Source organism: Pinus tabuliformis, chromosome 9, assembly GCF_031772625.1.
Source record: "Pinus tabuliformis cultivar Carrire ecotype Pingquan chromosome 9, CPIR1, whole genome shotgun sequence".
In the NCBI taxonomy this organism is placed as follows: domain Eukaryota; kingdom Viridiplantae; phylum Streptophyta; class Pinopsida; order Pinales; family Pinaceae; genus Pinus; species Pinus tabuliformis.
In genome coordinates this window covers 1,381,099,059-1,381,126,635 of record NC_142307.1, presented here as the reverse complement: position 1 = coordinate 1,381,126,635, position 27,577 = coordinate 1,381,099,059, and positions in this window count along the sequence as shown.

Below are 27,577 nucleotides of genomic sequence, written 5' to 3'. Positions count from 1 at the left end.
TTGTTGCCTCATTGACCTGAGTACTTCCTTTAACTCTGTAAAGGTTTCTAATCTTATATGTCTTCATAACAATTGGAGCGCCATTTGAAACTATCAACACTTCACCTTGACCTATGAACTTGTAACCTTATGAATCTAATTCCCCTAAAGAAATCAAATTATTTTTCAATTTAGGTACATGTATGATATCAATCAATGTTCTAATCATACCATCATACATTTTTATTCTGACATTTCCCACCCCAATAATTTGACAAGATACATTATTACCCATAAACACAAAATTGACATTCACAACTTGATATGAAGTGAACCGGTTTCTATGCGAACTCATGTGATGAGAAGCGTCAAAATATAACAACCAATCTTCAAAATGAAGAGAAACATTGCACATAGATACGACTTCATTTATCAATATACTTGATTCAACAAACAAAATAACATAAATCATACCTAACTCAACTTGATTTTCTTCCTTCTTTGGGTTTTCACTGAAGTATTTTCTTTTCCAACAATCCTTCTTGAGATGCCCTGTTTTGTTGCAGAACCAACATTTGAATTTACACTTATTGCCTCTTGACTTTGATCTAGAAGAATTTCTTGGTTTTTCTCCTCTCTCCCTAGATCGACCTTTGGATACCATAGCTTATAGTGTGGAATTTTCAATGCTAGACTTTCTTTGTACTTATTCAGATAACAGAGCTCCCACAACGTAATCAAATTCTAGAGATTCAGTTGTGCTCAAACTGATATAATCCACAAAATGGTCCCAAGACTCCTGTAAGGAGCATAACAAAGTAATGACTTTATTTTCTTCTTCAATTTTGACCTCCATATTAGCCAATTGGAAAATAAGAGTATTAAATACATTTAGGTGATCTGCAATTTTAGTGCCTTCCTTAATCTGGAGCCTATACAACTGCCTCTTCAAGTATATTATGTTTGTTAGAGGCTCGGTGATGTATAAAGTTTCCAATTTACCCCACATACCTGCTGTTGAGGTTTCTTCAACAAAGTTGAAGAGAACATCATCTATTAGGCACAACCCGATGGTCTTGAGAGGTCAGGCACTCAAGTCCTACCATTCCAAATATGTCATGCCAACAGGTCTTTTTCTTACCCCATATAATGCTTTATGCAACCCTTGTTGCACCAACAAATCCCGTACCTTAAGTTTCCACAAAGCAAAAATATTTTCATCAGTGAATTTCTCCACCTCAAACTTGGCATTAGTCATTTTCGCCATATTTCCTCCTACACGGGCCCTTTTATATTTTTAATGACTTGGTTCTATCAAAATTTTGATATGAATCCTTCAACTAGGGTTTTCCTTCGATTTTTTTTTTTTTTTTTAATTTTCTACTTCCCCATTTTGAAATTTAATTTTTGGAAGTTTCCTCCTTCCAAGCTTCCACAAGGGTTTTAAAATTTTGATTTCAAGTTTTTTTTTGAATTATTTAAACAGGTTTTACTATTCTTAAAATAGAAAACCCTAATTCCTTTCCCAAAACTTAATAAAATTTGACCACAAAAGTTTCTTCAGAAGCATTTTTTTTCTTTTCACATACTCTTTAGAAACACTAGTACTTTTTTCTTCAAGAAACCTAGAAAAAAATGTTTTCACAATTCTTCAGAAATATTATCGGACAATCTGCCTCCGCCTCTTTCAGTTTCGGCTCCAAGTCTCCTCTGTGTCCTTGCTTGACAGTTCTTCTGAGGCCTAGATTGGTTGCCCCTCTTTGTGCATGGATCCACGAGTTTATTGTAGTGACCCTCTCTGTGCGTGGTTCTATGAATTTATTGTTGCGACCCTCTTTATGCGTGGCTCCATGAATTTATTGTAGTGGCCCTCTTTATGCGTGGCCCCATAAATGAAAATTTTGTAACATTGCTCAACTAATATTCCTTTTTTACAATCAGACTTCCCTTAGAATTGATAGTGTCAACAAATTCTATCAACCACTACACCTAAGTTCATTCGACGACTTGGTGAAATTCACCTACGCCGATATCATGAATTTGCAACCACATTGATCATATTTCAAGAAAATTTGAACTTGACTTCCTTCTGGTTCCTTTTTGTTGAGCCTGACTGTCTTTACAAAGCACACATCTTCTACAGGAAACGTGTGACTCTTATTCGACTATATGTGACGGCTCTACATGTAGCATGTACCACAAATATTTCCTTCAACAAGGTTTTTATTATTTAGTGCACCAGACTCTTCACACGTCCACAGACAACATGAGCTTTGATACCACTTGTTGGTATTTTGAGCTTGTAATTAATTAAACAAGAACAAAAAATATGCACAAGAATAAGAAATTGAATGCATACACATAAACACAATTTTTTACATGTTAAAACCCTGACAGTGTGTCAAGGAAACCTCCATGGGGAAAAATATTGGAATGCTTATTATTCAAGGTAAACAATGACTCTCCAATAATACAACAAGTCTCTTGGGTGACAACGATTTAATTCAAAGGCACCATTACAAAAAGTGCATGTAGTTACACAATTGCATGAACAATTAAAAAAAATCACATTAACAATCTTTTAATTGTTATTATTTTAACAACGCATGCTTCAAGAACTTGGATCAATCCACTAAGCATAGGGAAGTGAATCTAAATAAGCATAAAGTAGACATACAAATAGAGAGAAACTACATTACACTGACCCATTCTGCCATGAAATGCTGACCTGGTTCATTCTCTACGATCGAATATGAAAACACGTTTCAAGAGTTTTTCAAAGTTTTGACCTTTGAAATTGCTTAGGCTATGGAATAAAAGTTATTTAGTATATTTATCATATCATTGCAGCCTACAAAAATGTTGTTGTTGATTGGGAAGGAAAACATTTATTGTGTCCAAAGGAACTTTTCATCTTAGTATGGAATAAATGTTGTAATGTCATGTTTTGTCCTATTAAAAATTTTGACTTGGTCAAATTAGATAAAAATAAAATAAAATAAATATTTATAATTATAATTGATAATTAAACCAATCTAGATCCATATTTACTCTGGATTTACCATGGGTCGAGAGGGAGCAAATCCCTTTTCACTTTAAATAAGGTTTGCACCTCAAGAGATTTGATCCCTCTTGGTGCTTGGTACATCCGATTTAAGATAGACCTAGACTAGTTATAATTATCAGATCACTGTATCCAAACAAAGACTATCGAGTGAAGATAAAAAGATGTGTGATCACTAGAAATTTAGAAGCTAGAAAAGTGAGACAATTCAGTAAAAATTTCATTCTCATTGCACATAAATGCTTTAAAAATTAGACTATCCACCTTTATTATAAAACCACAAAGTCAATAAAAGTGAGGCAACTAAACAAAAATTATAGTTTCACCACACACAAATGTTTTTATGTTTTTTGGGTTTTAAAAACTATACACAAATTGATACAAATTTATGAAGGAATGAAATGAAATACATATATAAACAGAAACACAGAGATACAACAAAAATAGAAATTCAATTCATTAATAACAAAGTATTGAAAATTATTTACATGCAAAATGGAAATAAACTAGCTCATGGGATGGTAGCTTATCTCTGAGAAGAGATGTGGCGGCTCCATACCTTCTGAACTATGCTACAATGAGGCTTGAAGGCCTATTTATATTAAGAAACAATGGAAAACCCGAAACATCCAAAAACCTAACCTTAGGAGATGAAGCGCCAAAAGTTTGTGGGCCTTGTTGGGGTAAATTGGTACATCAACTTCCTGAGGTCATAACTCTGGCATACGATACCTCCTGAGAAAGATTTATCCAAGGACTACAACTTTAGAATGAAAACGTGAGTCAAAGATCCACAAGTCAAAGGCTCACGTTTTCCCATTTTCCAAAAAGCATCATTTAGGGCGTCAAAATGACTATAGAAGTTCAAGACCCGAAAAACTGCCAAAAATAGTCAATTGTGCTAAAATTAAGGAAACTAAAAGAAACAATGGTGGGGGTCCAAGTGGAATAGGCGGGTGGCCACCAATATCCACCTGGATCGCAAATTATTTAAAAATTAGCTAATCCATATTTATTATAGAACTATAAAATTAGTGAAAGTGAGGCAACTCATAAAATATTGCAGTCTCACTACAAACAAATGATTTTATGTTTTTTTTTGGCTTAAAAATAGCCAATCGACCTAATAAAAATGGTCGCTAAGATAAATTAACATGGGTATTTTTGGCCTTTAAATAGGCCTCATTAATGATCAATACCATAGGCAAAACCATGGGTGCTCATAAACCTGGAACCCAAAAACCATCAGTAACTTAACCGAGTCAAGTTTACCTAAACCACCCTAACACCATGGTGCCCCCATGGCTTCAAGGATAAGCCCTTATGAGAATTGAATCTTGCCCAATAATGAAAAAATCCTTGCTTTCCACCATTGGAACCAACCCTTTTGGGCAACTTATATATTTTTCTTAATGTTGTATTGTTTCTCTTATTTCAATTGACATCTATTATAATAATTTTACTAAAAATCTAGTATGTTATTTTTAACTAATCAAATAATTTATCTTTTACAAAATAAAAATGCAACTCAAACGTTATATATATATTTAATTTAAATACGTAACTCATGGTTTTATTTGAGCTTTTTTCAATTTACTTTTTAAATCCTTAGTATAATATATTTTTCCATTGGCACCATGGGTTGAAGGCACATAGTGTCATTCAAATTTACTCACCATAATTCAAAACGTACCATGAGTGTGCACCCTTCAAGTATTTGACTTTGCCAGTGAAGAACTGACACAACAACAGATACATTGTTAACTCTCATTGTTGCTCTTGTTGAAAAACTAATGGTTGATGAGGAATATGTTTTTCATTGTACTGCATGTCCCTCAATGGATCCTCATGAGGGTCTGAATTTGCAGCTTACCCTCATGATAACGTGCAACCTCAAGGTAAAAGTGTCTCACACTTTTCAACCTAGAGTAGGATAAACATGCTAGTAGGTGGGGATGTGGACGTTGCTCCACCTCTCTCGATAATTCTTAGTATACCTCCATATAATACCGTCACTTATGCGTGGATCAACCGACAAGCATATGCCTTGCATTTGCATTCATTAAATTAATTCATCAATACTTTTCATAATTCAAACCAATATATGCAACATATTCACAAAATAATTATTATTCTTGACTCAATCTATAGTTCAATAACTCATTGTGAAAGTTTGTAGCAATGTACTCTTATAGTTTCATGTCACACTAGGAAAACTATTAATTATAACCACAACTTAAAATGTTCAAAATCTTATTTAAACTCATTAAGAGAATAAAATCATAATCATTCAGTTCATCTAGTTAATGCATAACATGTTATCTAAACATCACATATCTTTTAATTAAACCATCAAACCATCAAATCATCATCTAATTTACTCATCCATAAAATAAAATGTTGGGTTTCATCATCAAAATAATAACATATGAAGAGATCATTATTAAATGAATGCCCTCAAATAATAAATCCAAATTGTTATAGTAATGAGATAAAATAGGGCACTACAAATATATTATCTTTCTTTAGTGTAATGTAGTATTAAGTTGAGTAGTATGATTGGAAACCCTTCAGTATATTAAAGAGCTACAACACTTGACATTACTTTTTCTTTAAGACCATGAAAACCTTAACCTATACAATCTACCAACACAACTCCTACATTTTTGCATCCAGAAGGAATTTGAGAATTATGTGATTAATACTATCACTAACCTAAAAAAAAATTAAAAGAAAAAAAAGGGTCCTGCTAGCACCATTGTATGAGAGCTATCTCAAAATATTTATTGTATTGTGATAATGGTGGGGGTGCACCTCTTTAATTACCTCAATTTTGTGGAGTTACCATTGATAAAACTTAAAATACTCTCCTCTAGCTCCTAGTGGTATTGAGTTAAGTTAGGGATAACACTTTAGTGGGCTATTAAGTGGTTTCATGGTCCATAGACACAACATCACAACAAATGAGCGATTGCACACTAAGTACCAAAAGCTTTCAAACTCACTTACTCAGAGTCAAGAAATGATTAATGGTTAATCACTAGTGTTGAAATCTCCCCGCACGTTGCCCAATAGATGTCCCATCATCTTGCCCAATTGAAAAAAGAGATCAAAAAATGGTTAGGATTGCTATTGGCCTCTAGAAAGGATAAGGAGCTAAAACCCACCACAATGATATATTCAACAATTGATGAGTCGTGCCCTAATACATTCTCTTTGGATAACCATAGTTATCACACATAGAAACACTTTCCAAAATTGGGTTACCCAAATGAAACACTATTTCTTGCTCCTTATAATTATCGATGATATACATAAACCTAACGTAAAGATCTTATATTGAGAGTTTAAATACCTTTAATCATAATTTCTCAAGCTGCAAATTAATCTTAATAAAAAAAATTTAATTAACATAATGCTTATTTCATTCTCTAATATGGCTAATTTGACTTATAAAATATAAATATAAATTAACAAATTAATTTCACTTACAAAATTTTTACTTTATATTTTCCCATCGCGAAAATTAATGACAATAATCATAGCATGTGGAACATTACGTGGGACATGATATTGTGAAATTGACCATTAACATCAAGTGGGAATGACTCTAATATGAAATATAAATTTGTTATTAAGTTAAACAATTCGTTTTCGAAAAATTAACAGGTATAATTTTAATTATAATTAATTGTTGAGATATAATATTAATCTTAATTTATAAATTTGTTATTAAATTAAACAATTTGTTTTCGAAAGATTAAAAGGTATAATTTTATTTATAATTAATTGTTGAAATATGATATTAATTTTAATTAAAAAAAATTAAATATTAATTGATGGTTTAAATACAATATTAATTTTAATTTTAAATGATTCTTAAAATATATTAAAGAAGTTTTATTTTTATTATAGTAATTTATTATTTCCAAAACCAAGATAATGTAACAATTATCAAGAATATATTGGTTACTATGACTCCATAGTGAATTTGGTTTTATCTATTTCCTTTGTTTTTTTTCCGAAGAAGAGAATTCGTAATTTCCATTAATTTCAGAAAATTACATGTTGTAGATGCTGAAATGCATATGCTGTAGTGTGGATAAACCACTTACAAAACAATACTTCAAGAGAAGTATGCAGAAAAGCCCTCAAACAGGGCAGCAATAAGAATGGATCTGTAAACCCCAACAGGAGGATACCCCTACCCATCTCAAGCTAAAATAAACAGAAAAAAACAATAGCTCCTGGGGAAAGTGCAGAAAGTTCGAAATGGCCGCCAAAACAAGGAGGAGAGGCACGAAATGGAAGGGAGCAGCCAAGGTAGCCACACCCCTCACCCCCTCAACTCTCCTTCTGTGAAACGAAGAAGCCAGAGGAAGATACCGCCCATATATCCAGAGAAGCCATAGAAAACCAACCAGGAACAGCCATTGAAGAGACGGCACGAATCGGTGCAGAGACAGACTCCACACCACAGATCCCTCAACGCATCCAATAACTGCCGAGGTAAGCCAGTAAAGAACCAAAAAAAAGAAAACCACACCTCTGCAATGGAAACCATCAGGGCTCAACAAAGCAGAGGCGTTTCGGGTCCGGGGGCAGAGGCGGCTAGGGCAGCCACCTCGCCCCCATGAGGCCTAACAAAGCCCCCGCCCGCTCACCACGGCTCAACACTCAGCTAGGAAGGACCGCCAAAACAGAGAATGGAGTTGAGCCGAAGTCCGCCGAAAACCAGAAGAGAATGGACGCACTCCGCCGCCTCCCAAAACAGAGCACAATGCGACGGAACTCTGCCTATGAAATAAGCAGAGCAGGCACACCAACCCGGGGACGGCAGACGAGATGTATCAGAGCCGCGCAGAGGAAAGCACGTCGCAAGGGGAGAGAACCGCCGGAGAGAAGGGAACAGAGGCCGAAGTCGAATCCGCTCCACCGACTACCAGAACCGTAACAGCAAACTCCACCAGACGCAACAACCCCCGGCACAGAACTTTGCCGCACGACGAAAAGATGAAGCGCCAAGCTAAGGTGTTAGGAGGGCGGTCCGGAAGCCGCACCAGAGGCAGCCCTGCCGCCGCAGGCGCGAAAGCAGCAGACCAGAGCCGAAAAAACCCTAGCAGCAGCCGCCGACTATTGGGATCAAGTCCTTATCTATTTCCTTTGTTATTTTCACTTCATAGTGAATTCATTTTTATGTTTATGTATTTTTCATTCATTATATATATATATATATATATATATATATATATATATATATATATATATATATATAGATATTTATTAATTTTTCCCTATTGGATTTGTTATATATACATAAGTTTTGAGAATTATTTTAATTAGTTGAGTTTTTGTTATTGAAAAATTATAGGGCTCAATATATATACACCAAATATTAACCATAATTTGTTATTAAAGATAAATGTATATATATATATATATATATATATATAATATATATATATATATATATATATATATAAATACTAAATATTAACCATATAGAGTTGATAAAGATACAGGTGTATATTTTTAAATGATTTCTGAATAATGAATAGATAATTTGTTTAACAAGTTTTATGTGATTGTTATTTATTGGTAATATGACAATACTCACATATTTAATGTTAAGTAGAAAGATTATTTATTGGGTTAATTGTTAATGGATATATGACGAAATTACATGATGGAAAAATGGTTATTGGTTGTTGGGATCACGATTGCCGTTACACCAAAACCTGCAGGTGTTAGTAAACGGACGCATCGCCAGAGTTAACAGATCCTCGAGAGGCAGTTAGTCCATGTCACGAAACACACGGGGAGTGCTGGATTATCCAATGCCCAACAATCTCCCCCCAGCCCGAGCCAAGTGTGATTCGAACTTGAGACCTTTGGCTCTGATACCATGTCAGGCCAGGCAGTAACTCCATAAGGTAAAAATGATTCGTGTGTTATTCCATCAGGTAGGTCTTCATTATATACATGAGGGAGAGACTGTTCAGTTCATCTCCCGATGACTGTTCATATTTCTTATTTATCTATTTACATATATTTACCCAATCACAAGGATTAGGTGTCAACATTAGTTAATTAGGATTATCTTGGGTGGTTGGGTGGAATGGTTGTTATCTTTCCCACCCAAATTTCAAACTCTGCTAGTGACATGATGAACTATAATGCTTTGATAAATATTGTTGTAATGACTTTGTGCCTATGAATATTGTTTTATTGGCTTTGAGCTTTATGAACTCCTAAGTGACCATACTGTGGGTTGGTCTGGTACCAACAACCTCACTCTAGCCCTCAGGTTGAAAAGGAGGTTCATTTCTTTCCTTGAAAATAAGACTTTTGAGTGAATATATATATATATATATATATATATATATATGTTAAGAGTAGAGGTGTATTATTTTAGATGGTTTGTGAATAATGAATAGAGAATTTGTTTCACACGTTTTATGTGGTAATCACATATTTAATGTTAGGTAAAACGAATTTTTAATGGATGTATGGTGGAATTATATGTGGGATGGGTGGTTTTATATATATATATATATAATGCTTATGAAAATTCTACATCTATCTTGCTTGTTTGTGGACTAACATTCACTGTTTTCATGAGTAATGTGAAATAGAGAGACATGTATTTCCAAATGAAACTATGATTAGAATCTATAAAACATTCTATTTTGCTTACTTTGAATTTAGTAAGTTCTCAATTGAAGTGAGATTAATAATGAAGGAATGAACAATGTTTTTGAGAGAGGGAAGGAATTTATGAAAACATTCACATATATAAGGATTGTACTAAAAGAGAGAATACACTCAATAGTGTTTATGTATACTTTTAGGTGACCAAATACACTTTTTTTTTTTGTAAGCTCAGGTAGATCCTCGTTTTCTATTTATATACCAGCAAACTGAAACCACATACAGTTAATAGGTGGCCTCAACTTGCCCAGTGGGAAACCAAGTCTGTTGGCCACCTATGCATATTGTAAGCCATCCAAAAACGATAAGTTATCAGTCTTTCTACCCAAGCAATATATACATAGCTGTTTAAAAACCAGTCTATAGTCTTAGGTCCCATAAGCATGCAAGTAAAAGAAAGCTAACCGCTAAAAACAAAATCCTGAGGACATTGAACTCCTCCTTGCCATCCCATCCATCTTATGCCGCTGTCCTTACCACCTCTCCTCTTGCCTCTGTACAAACCGCCACTTCTCCCTTCTGTTATCGTTGCATACATGCAGGACTCCACAACGCCCTGTGTTGTACTCGTGTGGACTATGGTGGGCATTCCTTTCGCCTCTTGGCCTTTGAAAACCATAATTCATTTGATTACCCACTCCGTCACCCCGATCGGGGGTGTGTTATACTCATTATCATTGCATCTAGTCATGATAGTCATCTTGGGCTAATATTTCTCTTAGCGGGTCCATTCTTATATCCCTTGGTTGTATAGGCCATGTTCTTTCCATGTGTCCTACTTGCTGGTTACACCCCTAGTTGGCCAAGAAATCTGCCGCTTTATTCCCTTCTCTTTTTACGTGTTTGATTATCATATAATCGAACCGTTTCATAATTTCTCCCAGTTCTTGGACAAGGCTTGCTGTTCTCCAACTTTGGCTTAGTTTGTCCCATGCCTTTTCGTTGTAGAGTTTTCGCATCATGTTGATTACTATTAATGAGTCCCCTTCAACTTCCAGTTGTTTATACCTCAGCCTGACAACTATTCTCATTCCTTGTCGAACTGCCATGAGTTCTGCTTCATTGTTACTCATTATGCTGCAATGTGCCGCATACAACAGTCTAACCCTGCCTTGATAATCTCTGAAGATGCCTCCTATCCCTGCAGTACCTGGGTTCCCTTTGGATGCTCCATCAAAGTTCAATTTAATGAATCCTTCTGCTGGTCTAGTGAAATTTTTGGATAATTCCCTGTTCTTCCTTGTTGCTTTCCATGTATGCTCTCCCACCATTTCTTTGGTTAGGTTGAGCTTTTTTAGAATTCTTGCTTCCTGTGGTGAGGTCTCCCAGTCCTCTTGTCGCCATTCTTCTGCTAGGATGGTTTCCCTAATATGTTCTATTACTCCCTTCCATACCTGCTCTGGAGTGGATTCCTTGTTTTTGAAGATCCTCCGGTTTCGTTCCTTCCATATCATCCAAAGATTAAATCCTATTGCTAGCCCCCAAGCTCTGTTAAGAACTGGGCTGGTAAAGTGGCCTCGTCCATAATTTTGGATTGTCTCTCTTATGCTTTGTTAATTCCTATCCATCCTTCCAAAGACCCCATAGATGGCTTCCCACTGTTGTTGAGCGAACTGGCATGAATTCATTAAGTGTTCTATATTTTCATTGTCCTGCTTACATAGACCACATAGGGATGGTCTTTGCATCCCTCTTTTCTGAAGTTGGTCCCATGTCAAAATTCGGCCTTTGCATGTTAACCAGAGGAAGTGGGCAACTTTCGGCCACCATTTTCTATGCCAGATTTGTTTCCATAGATGATGGAGTCCTTCCTGATCCTGCTCAGTTTTTAAATCATATGCTTCTTTGACAGTGAAAGTCCCTTTCATGGAGTGCCCCCATCTCAAGATATCATCTCTTGTTCTAATAGATATCTTTCTTGTTCCCATTTCTTTTACATAGAGCTCTCTCTGTTCTTATTCTATACTTTGACCCCATTCTTATGGGTTTTTCCAAACTCTCTAATCCTCCTCGTTGTGGTCTTCTTTCCAGAACTCATTTACTCAATTTAGTCCTGCATCTTTTGAGAGCTGTAGAAGATTTCTTAACTCTTGTTTTTCATTTAACTTTTCTCGTTGTTGCCAAGCCTCATCCTAGAACTTTGCTGTTTTTCCATTTCGTATTTCCCAGAAAGCATGGTTTGTGATTATGTCCCTGTTTTGGCTTGCCAGGTTCCAAATGGTAGATCCTCTTGGTGGTTCTGCATACCTTAATATATCTTCTGCTCTCCCTGGCATATTATACTTCCTCATCCATATTCGTTTCCAAAGGTCTCCTCCTCCTGCCATCCATCTCCACCATAACTTGGCTCCCATAATTTGGTTGATGAGGTATGGATCCCTTAGCCCTAGGCCCCCTTCCTCCTTTTCCCTAGTCAATCCTTGCCAGGAGATCAAAGCCCATTTTTTCTGCTGTTGAGGCCCTCCCCATATGAATTTTTTGAATATTTCCACCATTTTGGAGCAAGCGCCTTTCGGTACTGCCATACCTGATAGTTGGTAAATCATAATTGATTGCAGGACTGCTTTTACCAAAACTACTCTTCCTGCAAGGTTTAAGGATCTAAAAGACCAATTGGCTAGCCTTCCTAAGATTTTTTGTATAGTCTACTGCCAATTTTCCATCTTAAGAAAATTGATTGCCAAGGGTATTCCTAGATACTTTGTGGGTAACTCTCCTACCCTGAATCCAAAAATTCTTGCAAGGTAAGTTTTTACATTACCAGTTGTGTTGAAGAAGTAGGTGCTTGATTTCTCCTTGTTAATTTGAGTGCCCGAGGCTTCCATGAAGAGATCAAGGATGTCTTTCATTCTTTTGACTTCCCTGAGAGATACATCACAGAATAACATGATATCATCCACGAACTGCTGGTGGGTTATCGAGAGATCATTCCCCCAAACCCTTATCCCTTTGATTCTATCCTCCTGCATTTCCTTTTTAATATACCTTCCTAGCCCATCTACAACAATAATGAAAAGGAATGGGGATAAGGGATCCCCTTGCCTAAGACCTCTGGTGGCTTTGAAGGTGGATGACGGGGTTCCATTTAAGAGGATTGAGAAAACCGGGGTGGATATCATCGCCGAGATCCAATCTATCCATTTGTTACAGAACCCAAAGGCCTTCAACACTTTCCTCAGGTAATCCCAATTTAATCTATCATATGCTTTGGATAGATCCAATTTAATCATCATTCCAGCCATCTTTTTTTCTCTTAGCGAGTGCACCACTTCTTGGGATGCTATCAGTCCATCTGATCCAGACTTAAACAAGAATGCAACAAATTACAGAGATAACCATAAACACAGATATGCAGTGGAAATAATACTTCATTTCATTAATGTAAAATACTGAAATATGCTTACAAACAGTAATGGAAATAAACCAACTAGGGTCGTGGTAGCTTATCTTTGAGAAGAGATGTGGTGGCTACATGCCTCTGAACTGTCTTACAATGAGGCTCAAAGGCCTATTTATTGTTGAGAAACAATGGAAAACCCTTAACATTCCAAAACCTAACCCTAGAAGATGAAACGCCAAACTGTGGGCCCCGTTTGGGTAAATTGGTACATCAACTTCCCGGGGTTGTAACTTTGGCATACGATTTCCGTTTGATGCGTACAATAGCTCGTTAGAAAGATCTATCCGAGCACTACCACTTTGGGAGGAAACATTGGTCCATGGACCCATGTTGCCCTAGATTTCCCAAAAAATGTCGTTTAGGGCCTCAAAACGGCCCGGAAGTTCAGGACCTGAAAAATTGCTAAAAATAGTAAGTTGTGCTACAATTAAGGAAATTGAAAATGCTGAGAGAAACAATGGTGGGGGTCCAGGTGGACTTGGCAGGTGGCCACCAAGATCCACCCGGATCATTCCTCCCCCCTTAGGAAGCAATGGTCCCCATTGCGTTGAGTTCCTCCATGAGATGAGGAAACTTTTGCTGAACTTGGTCCCTGGTGAGCCACTTGCCCTGGTGAAGGAGTTGGCCTGCTTTGACAACTCGATACAGTTGGATATTCTGTTGGCGAGTGTTCTTGATCTGTGTGTCCATGATCCGATTAGTTGCAGCTTGTTCCATGCAATCTGGATTTAATTCTATGGGTGTGAGTTGTTCTGCAATGTCGGATGTGTCTAGCAATGGTGGAAAGTATGGCCGAAGGCGATCCACATTGAACACTGGGTGCAGGCCAAGGAATGGGGGAATGTTGAGCTCAAATGCATTGTCTCCCACCACCTTAGTAATGGTGTAGGGACCATATCGGAGTGGTCTCAGTTTCCGATAGGCTCCACTAAGGCGTTCCTTTTGCAAATGCAACCAGACTTTGTCGCCCACCTAAAACTTGTGTGGCACCCGATGTTGATCATGTCGCTGCTTGTACTTGGCATTTGATTTCTCCAGAATTTCATGGACCTGCTCGCGAATATGTTGGATGTGCTCAATGAAGCTGGTTGTCTTGTCTGTTTCGGATTGGACATGAGCTGAATCTATGTGAGTAGCTGCAAGTGGCATGGCCACATCAATGGGGCATAGTGGCTGGAATCCCAAGCCCACCTGAAAAGGGCTATGGCCGGTTGAGCTGTGAAGAGCTCGATTGTAGCTGTGTGAACATAGGGGAGGCTCTCATCCCATGTGCGAGGATGCTTTGAGTTATACATGCGCAAATGTGCACAATCATCCTATTGACAACCTCTGTCTGGCCATCAGTTTGAGGATGGAAGGCTGTGGACTTCGTGAGTTTGGTGTCCAACATTGACTAGAGACTGGACCAAAATGTACTGAGGAACCAACTGTCCTGATCTAAGATGATAGACTGTGGGATCCCAAAGTGCAGCCACACTCGTTCAAAGAAGAGTTTAGCAGTGGCTTCTGCTGTGATATTCTTCTTGCAGGCCGCCATAATAGCCATCTTCGAGAACCTGTCGACGACCACAAAAACACAATCATTTCCATGCTTAGTGGAAGGAAGGCCTGACATGTAATCCATGGAGATGGATTCCCAAGGTCGAGTAGGGGTAGGCAGTGGGGCATAGAGGCCTCGCTTCTTGATGGTTGGTTTGGCAATGGCACAGGCAGTACATGATCTGGTATACTTCCCAACATCTTGTTGAAGATTCGGCCAATAGAAATAATTTTGCAGTACTGCCACCATTTTCTCGACCCCGAAATGCCCAGCAGCCCGACTTTAGTGTGCTTCCCAAATCATCTTGGAACGCTCACTTGAAGGAACACAAAAGTGACCCAGGTGGCATAACAGGGCATCTTGGAGGTGAAAATCTGGAACATGCCGACCCTCCAAGAGTTTCTGGTATGTGTGGCCGAATTCTGGGTCGCTTTTGTAGAGAAGTGGCCAATCAGAAGTCTCGTGCCCACAAGAGTTGAGCATGGTGGTTAACGCCATGATCGGTGGTCGACTGAGGCAATCTGCAACATTATTGGTGCTTCCCTTCTTATACTTGATATTCAAATGGAACTGTTGTCGGTATGTAGACCACTTCTGATGGCGATCACTCTGAAATTTCCCTTGGGTCTGTATGAACTGTAGGGGTCAGTGGTCTGTGTGGATGATCGTTTCCTTCCCCAAAATGTATTGCTTCCATTGTTGGCAGGCCTGCACAATGGAATACATCTCTTTATCATAAGTGGGATACTTCCGGACTGTGTCTGAAAGTGTTTCACTGTGATATGCCACTGGATGCCTGTGTTGAGTAAGGACTGCCCCAATAGCATAGTCAGAGGCATCTGTCTCGACCTCAAATGGTTGTTGTAAATTTGGTAATGCGAGCACTGGTGCCGTGCAGAGGCGATATTTCAACTCTATGAATGCCTTCTGTTGAGATTCAGACCAAAAGAATTTTGCTTTCGCTCCTCCCTTGGTGACTTGACTCAAGGGCCAAGTGATATGAGAAAACCCCAACACGAACCTGCGGTAGAAGTTGGTAAGACCTAGAAAGCTGCGGAGCTCTGTCAGAGTGGTTGGAGATGGCCAATCTCGAATGACTTGGATCTTGGCTGCATCCACATGCACCCCCTGTTCATCAATAATGTATCCTAGATACTGAACCTGGGTCATGCCAAAAGTGCATTTCTCCAAATTGGCACATAGCTTGTGTTGCCACAGTGTTTGGAGAACCTGTCTGATATGGTGGAGGTGCTCTTCCCAACTCTGGTTGAAGATCAGAACATCATCCAAGTATACCACAACAAATGAGTTGGTAAATGGCCGCAAGATGTCATCCATTAGCCTCATGAAGGTTGCAGGAGCATTTGTCAATCCAAAAGGCATAACCAACCATTTGAAAAGGCCCTCCTTGGCTTTGAAGGCAGTCTTCCACACATCAGAGGGTTCGATTGGTACCTGGTGATATCCTGACTTCAGATCGATCTTGCTGAAATATTTCACCCCCTTTAGTTGGTCTAGGAGGTCATCAATCCGCAGGATCGGGTACCTATTGCGACAATGATCTTGTTCAGTGCCCGATAGTCAATACAGAGTCTCCAAGTCCCATCCTTCTTCTATACCAACACGATCGGGCTCCCACAAGGCGATGAAATTGGACGGATGTGACCTTTCTGCAGGAGCTCCTGTCTGCCTCTTGATTTCATTTTTCTCTAGAATGGAGCGCCGATAAATTGGTCCATTGGGTAGCGGCACACCTGGGGTCAGATCGATGGAGTGCTTGACCTGACAGTGCAGAGGAACCCCTGCGGGGGAGGTGAAGATGTCCTCGTACTCCTCCACGACCTTGTCCATCTGCAGTTGTCGTGCGGAGAGGCCCTGTCTGGAGGCCGCGGCCATCGTCTTCTTCTTTCCTTGAGGGTGTATCATCAGGAAAACAAATTTCCCTGTTTTGGAAATGAGCTTACTGCATTTTTTTGTAGTAATCAAAGAGATGGCAGTAGGCGGTGCTACCTCTGGTATCCTGTACAACTTATTTCCCAATGTAATAATAATATTCATACATAACATGTCGCTTCCACAAGTATGGCTGTCCTAATAATACATCACAAACTTCTAGGGGAGCAATGTCACACAATACCTCATCTGTGAAGGGCTTGATGTTGTATGGAAGGTGAAACTGCTCGCTCACGCGAAGATCCCATCCTTGGTGAAGCCACCCAATGGTATACGGTTGTGGATGTGCTGTGGTCGGTAAGCCCAACCGCTTCACGACCTCTGCCGAAATGAGGTTCTTTTGGCTCCTACTATCGACAATGAACTGTAGCGGGGAGCCCTTTACCCACATCTGGGAGTGGAAGAGACGCTCCTCCTCCTCTGGATCTTCGGGTTCATTTTTCTGGATCTTGGCGGTAGCAACAGTGGCGTTGGGATCCGCATCAATGATTTGCTTCCCTTTGTCATTCCCCTTGTCGGGTTCTAACTCAGAGTCAGAACATGCATCTGATTCTGAAACCTTTAGCTCAGCCATCAGTGACTGCTTGGCCCGACACTCACTTGTGTCGTGAGTGGAGCTCTTGTGGAACTCACACCATTTTCCCTTGTCCTTTTTCGGCTTCGCGGTGCTGTTCTTTACTTGTAGCTTCGGCGGGTTGTCTTGGGTTGCCCTGCCTTGGCTTTGTCCTTTGTTCTGTGGTTTAGGGGCACCTTTCCCTTGCTTTGGATTCACAGATCCAAAGTCTTGCTTCTTTTTTTTAAACTTCTGCTCGACCTTGACGGCATATCGGTATGCTGTGCCGAGCGAGGAGATGTTCAGGAATTGTATTTCTTCCTGGATGTACTTGTGCAGGCAGCCGCGGTATTTGAGTATCAAATGCTGCCCGAATCCTTGATACCCAACTTTGTGCGAAGGGTATGGAAAAGATTGGTGAACTCTGGCACGTCCTGGTCCCTTCCCTGCCGCAGTGTGGTCCACTTTATGTATTCATCCTCATAGCTTCCGACAGGGTAGTACTGCTCCTTGATGGCATCCTGGAATGAATTCCAGGTGGGCGCGGTTGAAAATAGTGAGCCAGTACTTTCATCCTTTTGCTCGTAGTTGGTTTCCCACCAGTCCTTGATGTGGGGGGCTGCTTTGAGAAGAGCGAAAACAATCTTTTCCCGACTCGAAAATTCATGAACAGAAAAATAACCCTCTAGCAGATTTAACCATTTTTCTATGGCATCTGCGTTTATCTGACCCTAGAATATGGGGATTTCAAAATTAACTTGTACCTTAAAGGGCGTGGCATTTCCAGAGTAACTGCTGGAAGCCGATGCGTCACTTCTGGGTAGTCGCTGAAGGATCTGGGCAAAGCTGTCCATCATCGCGTTCCATTGTCGCTCGAGGGATTCTTCGAGCAATATTTTGATAGGATCTCCTACCCCCTCATCTTTCTTCTCATCCGCCATGGGAGGCCGTCGGGATTTGCGAGGCTGGTCTTGCAAAGGTTCGACCAGTTCAAGCCCTAACTCCTTATATCCTGACCTTGTTGAGGACATGCAAAGAGAAATAGAGGAAAAGCAGACCGCTCTGATACCACTTATCCAAACTTAAATAGGAACGCAACAAATTACAGAGATAACCATAAACACAGATATGCAGCGGAAATAATACTTCATTTCATTAATGTAAAATACTGAAATATGCTTACAAATAGTAATGGAAATAAACCAGCTAGGGTGGTGGTAGCTTATCTCTGAGAAGAGATGTGGTGGCTACATGCCTCTGAACTGTCTTACAATGAGGATCGAAGGCCTATTTATTGTTGAGAAACAATGGAAAACCCTTAACATTCCAAAACCTAACCCTAGAAGATGAAACGCCAAACTGTGGGCCCCGTTTGGGTAAATTGGTACATCAACTTCCCGGGGTTGTAACTTTGGCATACGATCTCCGTTTGATGCGTACAGTAGCTCATTAGAAAGATCTATCCAAGCACTACCACTTTGGGAGGCAACATGGGTCCATGGACCCATGTTGCCCTGGATTTCCCAAAAAACGTCGTTTAGGGCCTCAAAACGGCTCCGGAAGTTCAGGACCCGAAAAACTACTAAAAATAGTAAGTTGTGCTACAATTAAGGAAACTGAAAATGCTGAGAGAAACAATGGTGGGGGTCCAGGTGGACTTGGTAGGTTGCCACCAAGATCCACCCGGATCACCATCTAGGATCTGTCTGCCCTCCACAAACTCTGTTTGTTCTAGGAATATAATGCCAGGCAAAATCGGTTTCAGTCTTTTAACTATCAGAGTGAAGATAATTTTATAAATAACATTACAGAGGGCAATAGGTCTAAAGCCTTGCGGGTCATCTGACTTGGAGGTTTTAGGGATAAGTGAGAGGAGAGTTGCATTTAACCCTGACCATACCTTTTGATTTCTTCTAGATTCTTCCACCACCTCCAAGATGTCATTGCCTATGAAATTCCATGCAGCCTTATAGAATTCTGTTGTAAAGCCATCCGGCCTCGGGGCCTTATTTTTCTTCAGTCCTTTCACCACCTCCTCGACCTCCTCTATTGTTGCTGCTCTCATTAAAGCTAGGTTTTGATCTCTGGTAATCATATTGGGAATTTGATTGCATATTCTGTGAGCTGCTTCTTGCCTTTCCTCCTGAGGTTCTGTTAGAAGATCTTTGAAATGTCTAACCAGGGTTTCCTCCATATCCTCATGCTGAGTTTTTCGAACTCCTTCTTCATTTTTCAGGGAAAAAATTATCTTTCTTTGTTTGTACTGTACCATCACTTTGTGGAAAAATTTGGTGTTCCTTTCTCCCTCCCTTAACCAGTTCACTCTTGACTTTTGCCTCCATAAGATTTCTTCCTATTTCCTTCTTTCCTCTATTTGGCTAACCAGTCTGCCTTCTTCTGCTGCTAATTCTTCACTACGCCCTTCCCTTATCATTTCTTGTTGTATTGCCATCATCCTTTGATTTAACTGTTGTTGGTCCTGTATTATGTTTCCAAATTCCTCTTGGTTCCACTTCTTGATTTTTTGCTTCATTTCCTTCAGCTTAAGCTAGAACATTTGCATTCTGTTTCTTCCCCTTTGTTCACTTTGCTTCCACCATTCCTCTACTTTGTTTATAAACTTAGGGTCTCTAAGCCAGAAAGCCTCAAATCTGAATGGTCAATTTTTAGGACTGGCTTTGAGATCTATCTCTAATCTAACCGGCCAGTGGTCCGACCCCATCCCAGGTAATATCATCGCTTCCACAAAAATGTCTCTACTCATAATATACTCAGATATTATAAATTTGTCTAATCCTGAGGCAATCTGGTTCTTTCCTCCTCTTCTATTGTTCGAGGTGTGTATCCCATTATTAGTTTGGATATCCACTAGCCTCTATTCATTTATGGTATCTGCAAACAATTCCATATCTCCATCTATTCTTCTTACCCCTCCTCTTTTTTCATTCAAGGATGTAATCATGTTGAAATCCCCTCGTATAATCCATGGAATATCTTGATGTAGGCTTCTCACATTTACTAAGTTTCAGATGAAAGTACTTCTTTCTCCTGGGATATGGGGACCGTAGACCCTTGAGAGTGGCACCCATTCTTTGGATCCAATGTTTCTAAATTTTCCAAAGAGGATTCTTGGCATACTTACCCATTCTTCAAATCTTACTTCTTTTGGGTTCCAAAGTATGGCTAGACCTCCTGCACTTCCTATTTGAATCTTGTCCTACTATCTCATACCTGGGCTTGACATTCTCTATGATCTCCTTCAGTTTTAGTTCAATGATCTTGGTTTCTTGAAGTAACATCACACTAGGTTTATCATTCCTCAGTCTGTCTTTGAGATATCTATGTTTCCCTTTACTGTTTAGACCTCTTATGTTCTAGGTCGTGATTATCATTTCAATAGTTTGGTTGGTTGGTGGAATACCTCCGATAATGGCACCACTCTTCCTGGGTTAACAAGCATTTCTCCTACCATTTGGATGGATTCGCTCATGGGTCCTCTTCCCCTTTTTTCCCTCCTTTGCCTGATACTCCTGCTTCTTGACCCCGTCCCCCCTGTGATCCAAGATGCTTAGGTTGACTTATCATGATTGTTCCTAGTTTCATTTTGTATTGTTGAAACATTTCTTTGTATAACTGCTTTTGGTCTTCTGGGATGAACCTCTTGTCTAGGTGTCCGTTACGAGCAAATTTAGTGTCTTTTCAAACGATTAACCCCTAGACCTAGTAGCAAGTCTACAACAACAGTTAAAGTAATTCCATTGTTTTTACTATAGCTAACAGATAAAAGAAAGAGAAGCAAAAGTACCAACCTGTATCTCTCGCTCGATCCCTTTTCCCTTTGGCTGCTTTCACCACTCTCTTCCATACTTAACTCGCTTGAAAGGTACCTGCACACAAGCCGAGATAGAAAACATCAAAGCATACATATCGATCTGTTAACTAAACATATTATAGAATCAAAAGTACAATATACATCACATAACACATGAATGGGAAAAAGCATAGAACTCTTTATTCATAGAAAGGAAGATTACAACCCATGTAGATGCATGTTCAATTCAGCATCATCCTCCCAGCTTCAAACCCTTCTCTCCTCATGGAAACAACAATTTGACATGATAACACTACTTTCTTTCAAGTCTCACTCAAGCAGCATTTCCTTAACTTACAAAGTTCCAACCTTTCCTAGCCTTTGAAGGCTTGCTCCATTTATAGCTGAATGGAGGAGGTTAAGCCATTAATGGCCCTCATGAATGCTTTGCCATTTTTGGGAGTTGGTTCCATGGAGGAGGGGATAATGGATAAAGGTTCATTCATCTCCCTCCTCATCCAAAAGCGAGCCCAATCCATCTAGAAGTTTCTAGAAGCATCCATTGGATGAGGAATCCAATGGATTTAATTTAAAAAACTCGTTGGATCTCGCTCATCACAGGTGAAACAAAGGCTAGGTGTGATGCATAGCACCCAAACAGTGTAGTGCATGCCATTCATTGCAGCCAGATAGAAGGCCACCTGCGATGATCTCCTTAGGGACATTTTTTGGATGAATGGTGTCATGAAACTCTTGGGAAGCAAGCATGATGTTGGTTGACCTCATTAGGGAATGAAAACAACAGAATTAGGGGTTGATGGACCCTAATATCATTGATCTGGAAGCTGGGGTTGATGTGCCCAAATTTTCCTGTAATAGTGTCTCCATTCCTGTAGTAATCTTTTCATCACTTGTTCCTCTTCGCTAACATTTTCTTTCTATGGGTCTATCTCCATCTGGCTTTGCTCCATCTATATTTTATTTACTTCCCCTTCGTTTTCTTCCATTTTTTTGATCTGATCTTGCTTTTTCCCTTTGTCTTTCTATATTGGCTCTACTGGTTCATCACTGCTTTCCTCATTGTTCTCTTCCATTCCCTCTTCCTGTAGCACAACAAATTTGTTCTGGTCTATTGATTCCTTCTCTTTCTATGGATTTTTATGGTTATTCATTGGTTTTTGGGTCCTCTTCCTTATGTGAACCTCCTGGAATCCCCCTTCCATTTCCTTACAACTCCTTCTTCCTTCCTGCTTCCTTGAGTGGGTTCTGAGAAGTTTTGAGGGAAAGATCTAAATAGATGCCCATATTCATGGCATCTTCGACACTTGAAGGGTATGTGCTCATAATCCAAGGGTTGTTGCTAGATTTCATCATGATATTCTACTTCTATGCAATCAGGAAGAGGTTCTGTAAGGTTCATATAAACGCAAATCCGGGCATAAGAAGTGTACCTTCATTTTCGTGTTGTGTCAACTACCTTGAAGAAGGTCCTAATCGAGTTGCCTATTCCTTCTAGGATTTCTAGATCCCAGAAATCCATTGGTAGGCCGAACAGACGAACGCAGATTGGTGCCGCCAACAATTTTTCCTACTTCGGGTTGTAGCATTCTTCCTAGTGGCCCATGAATAACCCAACATTATTGAAGAAATAAGGGCCATCTTCGAATACCTTCTCTTTGTCTTCTAGGTTAGAGAATACGACTAAAAAGAATCCTTTCACTCCTAGTTTCAAGTCTATGTGCCCTTTCGGTTGCCAATGTTGATGTATCCATTTGACCAATTCCTTCTCTGTAGGCCAGGCCCCTATGAATTTGCAGATCAACGCATGGTCTTTTATAAACCCTCTATATTCCTCCAATCTGTTATTGGGGATGACAAACCTTGGTTTTTTTGCTGTTCTAGGCAAGCATTTTCCTCCCAGACTTGCTTGCCAGCGCGCTCCCATGACCGGTGCATCCTTGCCCCTTTTTGCCTTGCTTCCCGTAGTCCCATTTCTGCTTGCTTCTCCCATTGTCACATTCTTGTAGGAGGGGATCACTTCCCCCCCGTTCGGGCTCATCATTCCTCTGTCAGTCCTCACCTGCCCCAAGTCAATCTTGCTCTTCGACCTGTGACAGTCCTCCTTTGTCCTGTTCTGCTGTGGTCTCTCCTGCCCTCTGTCGCTGATGCAGGCCTGCCAGGGGCAAACCCTGCCTCAAAACCCGGTGACCAAATACACTTGATATTGTCTTAAAGGTGAGAAAAAAAATATAAATAACCTCATGGATATGTAGAACAAGAGAAATAGCATTAGCAATAGTACCTCAATCACCTTGTACCTAGGGTAACTTGTCAATGGAATGAAAATGTCAATCAAGAATCAAAGTTGAAATAAAAGTATAAGCCTAGTGCTTTTCTATGGCAAAGTGTAAGAGAATGGGTAAAAATAAAGTAACACAACAAAGTTGTTAAAATTATTGGTGGAAGTAAATTTACGAAAAGAGGCTTAAAAAATAAAAGAAACAAATAACAAATCACAAACATAATGCACATAATGGTTATTTTGGAAAAACTCCAATCTAGGGAAAAAACCAACTAATAGAATTCTATTAGTTCCATGGCCAAAACCTCACCAAGTGAGCCTTCACCGCTCACCCCCCTTGGTCCATTACAATGAAGTTTTCCCAAGCCTTTTAAGGCTTCATTACATGCATTCCATGGGAAACCCAATCCATGTGCCCAAAACCACTATTGTAGAACGAGTAACTTTGACTCTTTCACCGAGTCAAGTTTTACCTAACAATCTCCCCTTAAAACTTGACTTGGGGTTTCCCTTGACCAAATCTAGCCAAATCGGCCAAGTGAACCAATCCACTCACCTCTAGGCCCTACCCCCCTCAAAGTTTATATCCATGGTATAATTCGACATGTTCCCTATCACCTAGGTCTAACTCTAAACTTTACTGGTACTTTCCCAGTGGTACACATGCCTTACCAGGACTCATAGCAGTATGCCCATTTACATGTAATAAATTTTTTAATTCTATTATAAAATAATAATATTTTTTTCATTGTTGCTATGGCCATTCTCTCACCCAATGCTTTTCTCTCTAGTTATAGCTTATGTGCTTGTTCTCCCTGTGAACCTATTCACACCAATCTCTAATTTTCTCTTCTAGTTCCGTGTTCTTACACTTCATGCTCATCAATCAAGTCTCCTCCTCATGCAGCTTGGATGGTGTGCCCTTTGAAAGGACCTACAAAAATGTGAACCACACCAAAAACCCAACCTAGACTCCACATGCTCTGCGTTTCCATTCCTCAGGAATTCGTTCTACTTTGGTTCTTCCATTCAATTCACTTTCTTCCTATTTCCATACTCACGTGCCTCTCTCAAACTCACCAGGACAAATAAACCATTGGAAACAAAGGTGCCCCTTTGAAGCCAACACTTGGCTTTGATATATACATATTCAAGTATCCAAGCCATACATATACTGTTGGATCTAATACTATGTTAAAATTACCAATGAGAAATAAATTTACTAAGAGAAGATTTAAAAACAATAAGCAACACATTTAAAATCATAAACACAATGCACCTAATGTTTATCCTGGAAAAACCCCAATCTAAGGAAAATACCAGCTAACAAAATTCTATTAGTTCCTTGGCCAAACCCACCCAAGTTAGCCTTCATCGCTCACCTCCCTTGGCCCATTACAATGAAGTTTTCCCAAGCCTTTTAAAGGCTTCGTTACATTCAATCCATGGGAAACCAAAACCATGTGCTCAAAACCATTATTGTAGACTAAGTAACTTTGACTCTTTCACCGAGTCGTTTTACCTAACAAAAGTGAGGCCATGACCATTAATGCTATTGTTGGTAGATGTGAGAGATGAATTGACTCCATCAAGAGTGGAACATAAGTAAAGGAACAAGGATTATCATTGAGACAACCGTAGATGATGGAAAACACCTTCTTTTGACATATTTTAGTACTGCATCATTGTTTTATAAGATATTTCATGAATACAAGCAATCCACTTACTTGATAAGTAAAAACATATAATTAAAATTGCTTTGAGTGTCATCATCCAAAACTATTTACACTAAGAATCATGGTGATATTTGAGGTTCTATGGTTCTCCTGCGTATTTTATTTGCCTCCATAATTCACAACAAATCACATTGTGAACACTATATAACAACCCCAACACATGCACACACACACTTGAAGGTATGTAACTCATATAAATGATGTGGAGTGTGAACCACCTCTTGCTTGCATACAAGGTTACAACATTGCGAAGCATGAATAAGGAAGTAGGTAGTCCAAATTACAACTCCCCTTTGTTGCTAATTTTTAATTTGTCAATAAATATGTTACGGGACTAGAACATAGAACAAATCATGTATAAATAGTCTTGAATGCTATTTTGAGCTGCAGTTAGTGTACGATGATGAACAAAAGTTATTTTTGTGCCATTACACCTAGATAAATAGACATGTGATTAGTTCTTGTTGTGGTACTCGAAATCTTGATCAAGGAACTAGGATATATTCAAAAATCATTTTTCAAATTATTTCAAAAGCAATGAGGAAAATAAATTCTTCTCCAAACTCACTCAATTAACAATTGGGATCAATAGATGAATTTATTAATGATTTACATATGTTGGTTATGTGCTTGATTTACCAAATGATTATCTCTTACAAATTTCCATATCAAGATTGAAAGAAAACATAAGAAACAAACTCAAAATTATAGATATCAAGGGCATAGAGAAAACACAATTAAAAGCCAAATCGTTGAAGAAAACTTGTCGTTTTCTCAACAAGTTCCTTGGAACCAAACTCAAAGTATACTCCCCCTAATAAAGGGATTCCACCATCCAACATAAATGACAACATAAGTTGATTCTTTATAGGACATGCACCCAACTAGATGTTGAGCCACAAATGCAAGCAAAACAAATTATATTTGTAAAAAGTACAAGACAATAGTGATGAAGAAATATGAAATTCATCTCCATTTAACATAGATCAAAATATTTGAATGAATAATCCAAAAAACCTAAAAAATGTAGCAATAAAAATATCACTTCAACACTCTTGATTATTGTGACAATGAGCATTTCTCAACTCCAATCTCTCAAAGTGTTTGGTTACATTAAAAAGACAGTAGTAATAATACTTGTAGAATTGAGGCTTCTGTGATCCATCATAGTTATAAGAAGAATTTCGGCGTAAATCACATATAGAAAGACCTTTGTCAAAGGTATTTCTATATGTGATTTACGCCGAAATTCTTCTTATAAGTAATAATACTTATAGATAGTGGTGGTTTGTATAATTTCGTAATACTAGAATAGAAAAATAATTAAATATGTTTTTCTACCCCTCCTCTAACCTTCAAGTCAGAAGAGCAGGGAATAAAACTACTTCATGCACTCGTAAATATCATAGGGAAAAATTATCAATTGATGATTATCAATTAAAGTCTGCTAGGTATGTCATGGTAATTGAGGGAGTGGGTGTAGTATTAGGAGTCTAATGGTTGGCCATGGTTGGTATGGTGGGCTTAAATTTTCAAAAACAGTGTTATGAAACCAGCTCACAAAAAGATATAAAAGATAGATAAATGCCTTAGAAATAATCCTCTTCGAGGGTGCAACCTCCTTTACATTACACAAATGAACAATTCTTGGATGATACAAATGACAAGACCTCCTTTCTATATATAGGAGTCTAAGGGGTCATAATATAATCAGACCCGACATAACAATAATAATGTAAGGGCACAACAGTAACAATAGTGGGCTTCTATGGGGTACAATAATAACAATGAGGACTACATGGGCACAACAATATAATAAGGGGGTTGTACTAATAATAATAAGGGGTTACACTAGTAGTATAGGGACCTAACATGCCCTTCTCCTTAAAAAAGTGTTGTCCTCAACGCTTGAGTAGTTCTAGATGATTCTGTATAAAATTCTCATCCCCCCATGTGAAATATTCAGCGGGTAAGTTCTTCCACTTGATGAGATACTCTGAAATTGATTGATTTCGTAGTTGTCGATTTCTTGTTTCTGTGACTGCTTCAGGTTCCAATATGATTTTTCCTTCCTCGTCAAATTCTGGAAATATTATTTGAACTGGGATCTTCTGCAACTTTTGAATGAGTGGCCACACTTCTTCATCATTCTTCCATTCATCCCTTACTTCATTTATCCAATCTGGTTGGATAATAGAAATAACACAAAACAATGCTTCCACATCCTCATCCTTTCTTGAGAGTGCATCTGCAACAACATTTTGCTTCCCTTTTTTGTAGATGATTTCAAAGTCATAACCCAACATCTTTGAGGAATTGGTGAAGTTTTGATGCAAGAAGGACAGGTGGTATGCTATGAGTCAAGGAAGTTTAATAAGAATGAGTAGAACTATGTGACTCACGATCTTGAGTTGGCAACTATCATTCATGCGTTGAATATGTGGAGGCATTATATTCTTGGCATGAGGTTTACTCTTATGAGTGATCATAGTGGGATGAGGTACTTGTTTGACCAACCTAATTTGAAT